Genomic DNA, 12269 nt, shown 5'->3' with positions numbered 1-12269 from the left:
CGCATCCCATGGTTATTTCGGATAATCTGAGTGCTCCACAGTGATCGCGGCCATTCTACCCGGAAGAAATGCTCTTATTTATTTGTACGTGTGAAGCCCTGGGTTTAGGGTGTTGACCTAATATACAATGGTGCTATGCGTGACAGAATCAAAAGCCTTCTTGAGATGTAGACCAAGTATGCCATTAGGGGAGCGTCCTGTACTGTCTATGATGCGATGCGTAAGCTGTGACATGGCGTCCTGCGTTGAAAGATGCCTGCGGAAGCCATTGATGGTGTCTGAGAAAAAGTCATTGTCTTCGAAATAATTTGTTAGTCTAGTCAGGAAACCGTGTTCCATTGCCTATGCAAGACATTCAGGAGATGGGCCTAAGATTGTCAGTATTCAGTGGTTTGCCTTGATTTGGAATCAGAATCACCTGGGCGTTTTTCTACTGCGGGGGCAAGATTCCGCTGTTCCAGCAGTTATTAATCTATTCTGTGGTATGTGTGATTGACTCATCGTCCAAAAGTCGTATTATCTTGTTCGTGATGTTGTCATGACCTGGTGCAGATTTGGTGTTAAGTTCTTGTAGGGCGGCACAGATATCCGCTTCGGTCAATTCTTCATTTAGAGTGGTGTTGACCTGGCCCGTGTAATCTGAATTCTGCTGAGTAGAAGCCTGAGAGATGTATTTGAGCTCTACCTTTCTAAGAAATTCTTCGTCGGCGCCCTTGTATGCATTGATTAGTTTGTTGATATTGCCACATTGAATATGCAGCACGAAGAGAACAACAAAGAACACGCTCAGCGAGTGAAGAAGACGAGGTTCTCTTTTGATCAGTTTACCAGTATTCTAATACAATTAAAGTGAGTTCCCTGGATTCGACTGCTGCTGTTTCTGCATTGTGACACTGGTGGAGGCGCTGGGTACATGTTCGGGACGCCTCACAACAGCCCCGCATCTGGTCAAGAAAGACTTCCGCGCATCGACACCACCGTTCACCGCAGCAGCCGGCGCCTGTTAGGCCTCAGCCCGGAGTTTGGTCCATTGCCGGAAAGCGTGACTGTGCCAGAAAGCATGACGGCGCCTGGAAGCACTGGCCCCAATATGTCCAGCCCAAGCACGACACAGGTGACTGTTTTGAACCCTCGACTTCCGGTTGACTTCCACGGAAACGCATATGAGGATGCACATGACTGGCTCGAGGAATTCGATCACACAGCGAATGTTAACGGTTGGAACACCACACAGAAATTGGGCTACGTTTATTTTCCGCTTCAAGACGGAGCCCGAACGTGGTTCACGAATCGCGTGTGGTCGTCTTGGGACGAGTTCCGGCAGAAGTTTCTCAACACGTTCGCGAGCACTGAAAGACGAGAAATTGCACAGCGTCTCCTCGAGTCACGGATTCAGAAACCAAATGAATCCGTTACGATGTTTGTTGAGGACATGGCGCGGCTATTTCGTCGAGCAGATCCTAATATGCCCGAAGCCAAAAAGGTTAGCCACCTCATGCGGGGCGTTAAGGAGCAGCTGTTCGCTGGCCTCGTACGAAACCCGCCTACAAGTGTGGATGAATTCTCCAAGGAGGCGACATCTATCGAACGCGCACTGCATCAACGTTATCGCCAGTATGACCGCCCAACCCACAGTGCACCGATCAGCGTGGCAGCCTCTACCACAGCAACAACACCCGATGAAGATTCTTTGCGCCAACTAATACGAGAAATCGTACAAGAAGAGGTCAAGAAACTCGTCGCCAGACCGAATGACTGCGCGATCGCCTCAGTAACGGAAGTTGTACGCCAGGAGATCAGGCAAGCGCTCTCACTTCCTGAGCCGAGCACGAGCACTCCCAGGGCAAGCTATGCAGACGTAGTCCGCCGACAGCCAGCGAACGTGCCGACACCACATCAGTACCACCATCAACATCCGCCGACAGCGCCTTGGTACTACAGAGAAACTTCGATGCCGAGGCGGCCACCACTTCGCAAAACTGACATCTGGCGTACCCCTGATCATAGGCCCCCGTGCTTTCACTGTGGGGAAGCAGGCCACATCGTTCGGTATTGCCCGTATCGCGCAGCAGGGTACCAAGGGTTTCCTTCTACGGTTCCTCGGCGCCATTTCAACGGAACATCTGACATCGACACGAGTGTCATGACCCCGCGGGATGTTCCTCCTGGGTTTCGGTCACGCTCACCCTCTCCTGGGCGTTATTCTCCATCCTCTAGACGGAGCACCACCGACATGCCAAGAGGGAGATCTCCTAGTCCACGCCGGGGAAACTAAAAGCAGCGACCTCAGGGGGAAAGGTTGCGAATCGTCGAAGTGCTGAAAATTCCCCATTACTGCTGAGCGAAGAGAGACACATTTTCAATGAATCGACGAAAGATGGGGTTGTTACTGCCGAAGTTGCAATTACGACTGACGGACATGACGTCATGGCATTGGTCGACACTGGCGCGGACTTTTCAATAATGAGTGAGAGTCTGGTAGACACGCTCAGGAAGGTTAGAATGGAATGGACAGGACCGCAGATTAGAGGAGCTGGAGGGCAGCTACTCACACCTACCGGAAAGTGCACCGCAAGAATGAAGATAGGGGATGCATCCTTCGTCGCAACTTTTGTTATCCTTTCTGAGTGTTGCAAACAGGCAATCTTGGGGATGGATTTCTTGCGTGAATATGGTGCCATCATCAATATTCCGGACGGTGTACTGACCTTTTCAGCGGATCAAAGCGCAGTGCTACACCGAAAATCCCTATGAGTCATTGACGATGTGACCATACCTCCGTTATCGTGCCGCCTTGTTTCAGTCACGTGCAGTGAGCAGAATACTGGAGAAGGAATCGCTGAACAAGTATTGACGCTCCTACTCTCTCGCGGTGTTACAATTGCCAGAAGTATCGTCAACGTTGTGTGCGGTGAAGCAGAGGTTCTGTTAACGAATTTTACAAACGAGCGACGACACATTACACAAGGCACTACAGTTGCCTACTTCGACGAGATCACTGAAATCCGCAAGTGTTGTGTAGTACAACAGGACGAGCCGCAAGCCACGTCAGCCCCACCACCTATTGACGTAAGCTCGGATTTGTCACCAGCGCAGAGACAGCGTCTAGTAGATCTTCTTCACCAGTTCAAAGACTGTTTTTCATCGACCTCGAGGGTCAGTCAAACGCCACTGACGAAGCATCGGATAATCACGGAGGAGACGGCAAGGCCAATACGACAGAACCCATACCGCGTAGCACCGAAAGAGCGTGAAGCAATCCAGGAACAAGTGAAGAAGATGCTCGATGATGACGTCATCCAGCCGTCAAGAAGTCCTTGGGCATCGCCGGTAGTGCTGGTTAAAAAGAAAGACGGAAGCTTGCGATTTTGTGTCGACTACCGCAAGCTGAACCGTGTGACAAAGAAAGACGTGTACCCATTACCGCGCATCGATGATTCACTCGACAGGCTGAGGTATGCACGCTACTTTTCGTCAATGGACCTCAAAAGTGGGTATTGGCAAATTGAGGTCGACGAGCGAGATAGAGAAAAAACGGCTTTTGTAACGCCTGACGGGCTTTATGAATTCAAAGTCTTGCCATTCGGATTGTGCTCAGCCCCGCAACATTTCAGAGACTGATGGATACCGTTCTGTCAAGCCTTAAGTGGCAGACATGTCTGGTCTATCTGGACGACGTCATTGTTTTTTCAAAAACATTTGAGGAACACCTGAGCAGGCTGCTATCGGTATTCAGGGCAATAAGGTCTGCCGGCCTGACACTGAAACCCGAGAAGTGTCATTTCGGTTTCAAGGAGCTTCAATTTTTAGGCCATGTGGTGAGCCATGAAGGTGTTCGACCTGATCCCGATAAGATTGCGGCCGTCAGAAAATTTCCGGTACCAAAAGACAAGAAAGCAGTCAGGCGTTTCCTTGGCCTATGCGCATACTACCGAAGGTTTATTGCCAATTTCTCCCACATAGCCTCGCCGTTAACACGACTCACAAGAGAAGACGTTTCGTTCACATGGGGTGACGATCAACAGGTGGCATTTGACGATCTCCGACAACGCCTGCAGACTCCGCCTGTGCTTGCTCACTTTGATGAGGATGCTCCTACCATGGTCCATACAGATGCCAGCAACGTGGGTTTAGGCGCTGTACTCGTCCAGTGGCAAGACTCAGCCGAGCGTGTGATCGCATATGCTAGTAGGACGCTTTCCCGCGCCGAGTCCAACTACTCCACAACGGAAAAAGAGTGTCTTGCTGTCGTATGGGCGGTTATGAAGTTTCGCCCGTACCTCTATGGTCGTTCCTTCCACGTAGTCAGTGACCATCATTCCCTCTGCTGGCTCACCAACATGAAAGACCCGTCTGGTCAGCTCGCACGGTGGAGCTTACGCCTCCAAGAGTTTGATATGACGGTCGTGTATAAGTCCGGACGGCAGCACGCCGACGCCGATTGCTTATCAAGGTCACCGATAAAGCGCGACGATGACACAGAAGATGACAGCATGGCGTTTGTAGGAGTCGTTGACACCACTACGATTTCGTGCAAGCAGAAAGAAGACAGTGAGTTGCTTCCTCTTATTGAATTTTTGAATGGCCGGACAACAACCGTCCCTAGAAGACTTGCAAGGAGCCTGCCGTCATTCTGCTTACGTAGTGGTGTTCTCTATAAGAAGAACTTTTCTCCCAGAGGAAGCACCCACCTACTTGTTGTTCCGACGTCACTTCGTGAGGAGATACTTTGTGCTTGCCACGATGAGCCAACGTCTGGTCATCTCGGATACACACGCACATTGGCCAGAATCCAACAGAAATACTACTGGCCAAGACTTCCAGCTATTGTGAAGCATTACGTGCGCACGTGCCTCGATTGCCAACGACGAAAATCGCCACCGTTAAAACCAGCTGGGCTATTACAACCAATTCACGTGCCCACGGTACCTTTTGCCCAAATTGTAATGAATCTCCTTGGACCATATCCGACGTCCCATGCTGGCAACAAGTGGGTAATAGTCGCCACTGATTATCTTACATGCTACGCCGAAACAAAGGCTTTGTCAAGTGGCACCGCCGTTGAAACCGCACGATTCTTCGTAGAAAATATCGTCCTGTGGCACGGTGCTCCAGTAATCATAATAACGAATCGAGGTGCCGCTTTCACGGCCGCGCTCCTGAAGACAGTGCTTGAGCTCAGTGGAACCGCCCATCGGAAAGCCACTTCCTATCATCCACAAACCAACGGCTTAACAGAACGCCTCAACAAGACTATTGCCGACATGTTGAGTATGTACGTTGACGTGGATCACAAGAACTGGGACGACATTCTACCGTACATCACGTTCGCCTATGATACAGCGCAGCAAGAAACTACACGAAAAACGCCATTCAGTCTCCTTCATGGCCGTGAAGTGACGACGATGCTTGACGCCATGTTACTGCACGACTGCAATGACATCGATTTGGACGCTGCATCTTTTATCCAACGAGCAGAAGAAGCGAGGCAGCTTGCGCGCGTCCGAATCACACAGCAGCAAAATTATGACGCCCAACGTTATAATCTGCGACACCGACATGTCGTCTATCGGGCCGGCGACAAAGTCCGGGTATGGAGTCCTATCCGCCGCCGCGGGCTGTCTGAAAAATTGCTGAAGAAGTATTTTGGCCCCTACACAGTTTTAAAACGCCTGAGCGACGTTAATTACGTGGTCGTTCCTGACAACCCCTCGACAACTCGCCAGCAAAAACCAGAAATCGTGCACGTAGTGCGAATGAAGCCCTACTTTTCGGACTGATTTACATCATACATCTACTACACCGTCTTTTGTAGAAGAGCATCGGGACGCTGCTCTTTGGAGGGGGGCAAATGCCACATTGAATATGCAGCACGAAGAGAACAACGAAGAACACGCGCAGCGAGTGAAGAAGACGAGGTTCTCTTTTGATCAGTTTACCAGTATTCTAATACAATTAAAGTGAGTTCCCTGGATTCGACTGCTGCTGTTTCTGCATTGGGACAATATTTTGTCATAAGGTGGTTTTGTTGTCTTCTGGATTGATCAGAAACCGTAGAAAACGCCATGTTTTACTAAGACTTAGCTGCCTATTCAACGTATCGCAAGTTTAATCCCAGTGTTGCCGGCTTATCTGCGTTGCATACATCTCTATCTCTGTGTTGAAAAGTGCTATGCATTTTCTAAGGTTTCTGTTGTGTTTCTGTGTTTTTCACCTCTTTTGGAGTGATTGCTTTGCCTCCCACATAAGGAAGAGCCTTATATTTTCCTCCTCGAGGTGTGCCTCTGAAGGTACATTTTCGGTGGCATTGTTAACATCCTGTTTAGGCTGGTGCATTCACTCTTCTGGGTAGCTGATGGTTTAGACCTGGTTCTCACGTGATTTGCGGAACTGGGTCCAGTTTATTAATTTTCACAGTTTTCTAATGAATTTAGGTGAGCCAACTTGAACGTGTACCTCAGTGATTTAAGGGTCCCTACCCAGGTCCTCTAAGATATTTTTCCTGGTGGCCGCTGTTGTGTTTCTCGTGAACATTACATCAGGCGTTGTGTTTTTTACTAAAGCTAGTGCCCGCACGTGTGGGTGTGCTAGCGTTCGTGATGAGTTAATTCCTCCTGCTGCGAGTCAAACCAGAGGGCCCCACCTTTAAACAATTTTAAAAACACATAAGAGTATCCCCAGGCAGTGTGCGGTGCGTTGAAGTTCCCCGCTGTTAGGATAGAATTTAGGCCTGCGATGCTGAGGGTGCCTCTAAAGAGTGTGAAAAAAGTGTGGTTTTTGTTTACGGTTAGTTAAGATTGGGATGATGCATGTAATCCCGATGGTTCAGATGATCACGACGACATATTGAAGGACTGGACTGCATGCTCACTTCCGGGCAAACTTCAGTTTATTTACACACTGACACTTATTTACAAAAACTGGAGTGGCCACTAAACCGACCGCAGAGTAAAACTTGGCTGCAATATTATTATGTCAGCGTTACTTGCCGAGCCCTTCGTATACTCCCCACATCAACACCAACTTCTCGATGTACTATCAACCTTAAATCTATGTCTGCGCTAAGCACAACCTCTGTACCCTTCAACGTAGGATCAACTTTGGATCAGAGTCTGCGCTAAGCACGCCCTCTGTCCCTGCTTCCCAATCTCATTCTCGAGCACCAAGCTCCTTTTTCTCTCCATTGCTCTTCATTAAATAACTCTCGTCTCATCTGAGACAGCCTCGTGTTATGAACCCCTACTCGAGGCTCCACCAATGGAGCAAACAACTGCCCTTTCCTAAGAAATGGGTCTCCGACTCTGCGTTCCCACACTTGGTTATCCTCCGGGCATCAACTAAGATGAACTCCGTCATTTCAGTCACGTACAGTTTAAATGATACTTTCGTGCGACAACAAGCTGTCTAGACGGCTGGGCGGCTGTCTGGCGTTCGTAGACACGAATCTTCAGCATATCCACACGTATTCTTAAAACATGGCACCACATTATCTTGTCGGGAGGCGTGTCGCGACAGCGATCACTTATTTCTCAGTCTGGCTCACCGTGAGAGCACTACCGCCGTGCGGGTGATTCTCCAGCACAAGGTGCGGTGAACGAAGGCTCATGGGGTTCGATCGCAAATAGGCGTTCCGAGCAGAACGGCTTACTCCACGCCTGGGCAGCCTTTTTAGGGGTGAAACTTCTTATAGAGGCATCCGTTCATCCGTCGTATTCTTACTAGTAGTGTGTAACCAGTCTTACATTTTGACCTCCAAGGTGGTTCTGTTGGGAGATTTCTTCGGTACGTTGTTGAACAATAAAAAATTCGCAGCGTGCGCGTTAACTAAAAGCCGACTTCTTTTGCATCTCATTCCCTCTTAGCAGCCATTTGCATGTACATTGAGCACTATCTGACAAGAAAGGGTTGCCTCGTTATACTCGTTGGGCGTAACCCCCTTCGTTTTGAAAAGGTTTAACGAGCGTTGGGCCGCAGTGCCATGAATACAGTGAAGTAGCATATACCATGAACTCGAGGTGGTTAAACGTTGGAAGTAGACACGAAGTGCAAGCCCCAAGAAAGTGTGCGTGTGCCTCCTCTCGTTCAGTACTTGGCATGTCCGCTGCATGGCGGTGCTTCTATATGAGGAATATATGATGAAAAGATGCGAGATGGTGGTAGTTGAAGTGTCGAATAGATGGACAAACGGACACACAGACGGATGCATGGATGGATGCACGGTAAGCTACACGAATGGCAGGACGCATGGATGGATGCAGAAGCGGATGCATGGACAAAAGCAGAGACGGACGCACAAATGGACGTGCGGACGCACGAACAGACACACGCACGGACGGGCAGGTGGACGCATAGGCGCCCTCACAGACGCACGCATGGACGGACGGAAGCAAGAACGAATGGACGGACGCATGCTTCGCCCCACTCTCCATCATTCACTCCATGGATATGCCGCCATTTTTTTTCATTACCTTCTCTTTTCGTCGGGTGCCGTGTATCCACAGGCCATGCTTCACATGCTCGAAACATATCCGGGTTGCTGTAAATGTTTAGCATAAAGAGACTTTCGTATGCCTTCCGTTGCGGAACCAGTTCAATAAATATATTGTCCATATTGATAGTTTTTGGGTCATGTTGCGTGAATGTAAGGTTTCGGTTAACTAAGGTGGTAAGGACAGTCGTCTCCCTGTTGACATGTCCGATTAAGCGATAGCCTGCAAATTCAGCGAGACAGTCTGTCTCCTGCAATGAAATGATATCAGGCTTAGCTTTCCCGTTAAGGTATTGGTGAAGATTGGCTTGCTTATGTGCATAACTTCTACAATTCCATTGCCCAAACGTGTAGGCTTGATTGCTAGCTATGGCGAGATGTTCATCCGTTCATCCGTCACTTCATCCGTTCATCCGGCGAGATGTAGCGGGTAGGAAACACGCCAGTTGTATTACACTGAATGCCGACGAAGAACGTTGCTTTACAATCGACAGGGGGCCCAGTCCACTAGGTGGCAGGGAGGTGACTCTAGCCTCCACAGCGATTTGTTGCTGTTGTAGGAGTTCGTTTTGTTGCTGGGTAACTTTAGCTATATTGTCTACTCGGTCAGTAAGGGCCGAGATCAGTCGGTATGAGCTGCTCATCCACTCATTTAATTCTTTCACTGATTGCTGAATTTACTTCAGGACTTCTGTCTAGGGCGTCACGCGTGTGGGTTTGTCTTCATTGACCTCTGTGTTGGCTCTGCGTTTGGAAGGTGGTGGTGTTGTACCTTCCTCCATTTTTCAGTTGGTGTAACATCTGAGAGTGGTGGTGCTACTGGTGGAGCAAGTTTTGTTTTTTTATAGTGGTGTAACTCCTCCTTGAGGGTCCTGTTTTTCTCTCCTAAAGCTGTCATTTTTAGGTTGCGTTGAGCTAATATCTGTTTAGGCTGTGCTATTTTGGCCTCTAATTCATCGAGTTAGCCTTGAGAAGCGGCCCTTAGACCCCGAGTGCGCGCCCTTGACTACGTCTGCCCAGCCCACCTTGAAGGTTGCGCCAGGTCCAGGCTCCGAGATGTTGACTGCGACCGAGATCGGGGCCAGGAACAAGACCTCGACCGCGACTGAGATCTCGACCACGCTTTCTTTCCGGGCTTCCAGGTAGGAGTAGTGTCCCGCTGCTCGATACTGTTGTCGATGGGCGTTGGCTTCGTCGGATAGTCTTCATATTGTTGTTGTCGCTTTTATCGCCGGCGTTTTACCAGGTACGGCGTCTTGTAACGTGCCCTGCGCGCCTTCTCGGCCGTCTGGTGGTCACCACCACAGAGTTGACAAGTGGACTTGCGATTGTAATCTTGCGAGGTGTCGGCCGTACCACAACCATGGCATACGTGGTCTTTCCGGTATGGGTATACGTCTGCGCGGTGCCCCAAGCGACCGCATTGATAACACGTGTCTATCTGCTTGTGGTAAATGGAGCACCTCAACATTGCCCCACCGTATCGAACGTATGTTGTGCAGTGAAGACCAGCGAACAGTATGATCACCGTCATTGTGTTGCTGAGGCAATTCGCAGCGATGGTTGTGGGGTTCTTTAACATAATCACATTACCGTAATATCTCGGGCGGTTTCTGCAACGTGATATCACGTATCACTCCTTTTGACGTACTGTCTGGTGCCGCTTCGCATGCGCCGGTTTCATACGTCTTGTTGCCGACCACAATGCGAGAAATTTTGGGGTATCTATCAGCATGCGCCTCAGTGCGTTTTCTCAAAACGACGATATTTTGCTGGAAATTTGGACATATTGTGTCCTCATCCTAGGCTTCTCTCGGAATTTAAGTGGCGTGGTATTTGCTAGTCGCGAGTCGAGCGGCTTCATGATCAGCGAGTCGAAGGCAGCCTCTAGGTGGGATGATGATCTAGTAGTTGCCTAGGGGATACTCCTCGGTGGCTCAGTGGTCAACGCCTCGCACTCACCTCGGGGAAGTGAAGGCATCCTGCTTGATCTTGGTACTTGACACAGGCGTTGCTCTCGCTGTTTTTTTTTTGCTATTATTCACTCGTTTAGAATCCGCACCGGGCTCCACTGATTGCCCATGGATCAACATCTTTGATCCTAAAGTGCTCCATCCTGTGGTTTCTTCAAATTTTTTACAGGAAACGGCTTCTCCCTCCGCAGAGAGCTCCATTTGTCCTCAGAAAGTCGGACGCGTCAAACACGCCGACCGGCGTTTCTCAGTGTCCGGAGAGCTAGGCCTACCTAGGCTGCAGTGTCTCTGGCAGCGGCATTGCCGGTGGCTTGACAGGCGTTAGGCGTAGCTCTCCCGCCAGCGTGGATGACAAGAAAGCGTTGGTAAAGGTGTGAGAATTCAAGTCTCAACCTGGAACTTGGTGCCGGGCAATTCTGAAGGACACGCTGAATAAGTGGATGTCAAGGTCGTGTGGGCTTTCAAGTGATATTTACTGCAAAACGTTCATTGAAACTCACTCCGACGAAAGCAGCGTCTCCTCTGGATAAAAGACGCGTTCATATATATTACCCTGTTGACTGTAAAAAAAATGGCAGTATATCCACGGAGTGAATGATGGAGAGTGGGGCGAAGCATTCCTCCGTTCTTTCATTCTTGCTTCAAGTCCGTTCATGCGTCTGTCTGTGTGACTGTTCACGCGTTCATCCGTTCGTCCGTGCGTGCGTCTGTTCGTGCGTCCGTGCCTGCGTTCATCCATGCATCCGACCCTGCGTCCGTTCTTGCGTGCATCCATGCATCTGTCTGTGTGTCCATTCGTCCATCTATTCAACAGTCCAAGTGCCACGATCTCGCATCTTTTCATCACATATTCCCCATATAGAAGCACCGCCATCCAGCGGACATTCCAAGGACTAAACGAGAGGTGGCACATGCATACTTTCTTGCGGCTTGCACTTCGGGTCTACTTCCCAGCTTTAACCACCTCGAGTTCATGGTATATACTAGTTGTTTGTATTCATGGCACTGTGGCTCAACTTTCGCTAAACCTTTCTAAAACTAAGGAGGTTACGCCCAGCGAGTATAACGTAGCAACCCATTCTTGTCATATAGTGCTCAATGTACATGCCAATGGCTGCTAATGGGGATCGCAGAGTGTGCGTTAACAAAACGCCGAATGCTCCTGTCTCTCATTCCCTTTTAAGCCATTGGCATCTACATTTAAGACTATATTTTATTGCTCAACAACGCACAGAACAAATCTCCCACCGGCACCACCTTGGAGGTCAAAATGTAACAATTGTTATATACTCCGACACTACGAGGGACGAACGGGTGCCGCTGTAAAAAGCTTCGCCCCTAAAAAACTGTCAGGTTCTATGTACAGTGAGAATCGATGAAATGAGAAGCCCGATTGAGAAAGGTTGATATGTCGCATAAAAATCAGCACAACGGTACGAGGCGCAGGTAAATGATGCCGTATATGACTTCCGTGTCATGATTGTCTTGTTTAGATGTGTCGTTTACATTCGTCATCTATTCACGTCACGTGATACTAAATTTAATATATGTGGAGCTAGCGAAACGGTTGCGAGCACGCTAAGAGCGTGGCATGTTGTGTTCTTATATGACACAAGTGTAAGGATTATCATGTTTGCACCAGTCATTTATTTTGTGATCCATTGATGTCACGTTACACTAAATTTGGTATATGTGGAGTTAGCAAAACTGCCGTGAGCGCATCATGATGTGCCCAATATAGTCCAATGTAGCCTTGACGCGCGCGCACGCTAGGCACAGTGACGCTACGTTAGCAAAACGCAAGCCCT

This window comes from Rhipicephalus microplus, chromosome 5, assembly GCF_043290135.1.
Source record: "Rhipicephalus microplus isolate Deutch F79 chromosome 5, USDA_Rmic, whole genome shotgun sequence".
In the NCBI taxonomy this organism is placed as follows: domain Eukaryota; kingdom Metazoa; phylum Arthropoda; class Arachnida; order Ixodida; family Ixodidae; genus Rhipicephalus; species Rhipicephalus microplus.
The sequence above is the reverse complement of the archived record's forward strand: the minus strand, read 5'-3'. Positions refer to the sequence as shown.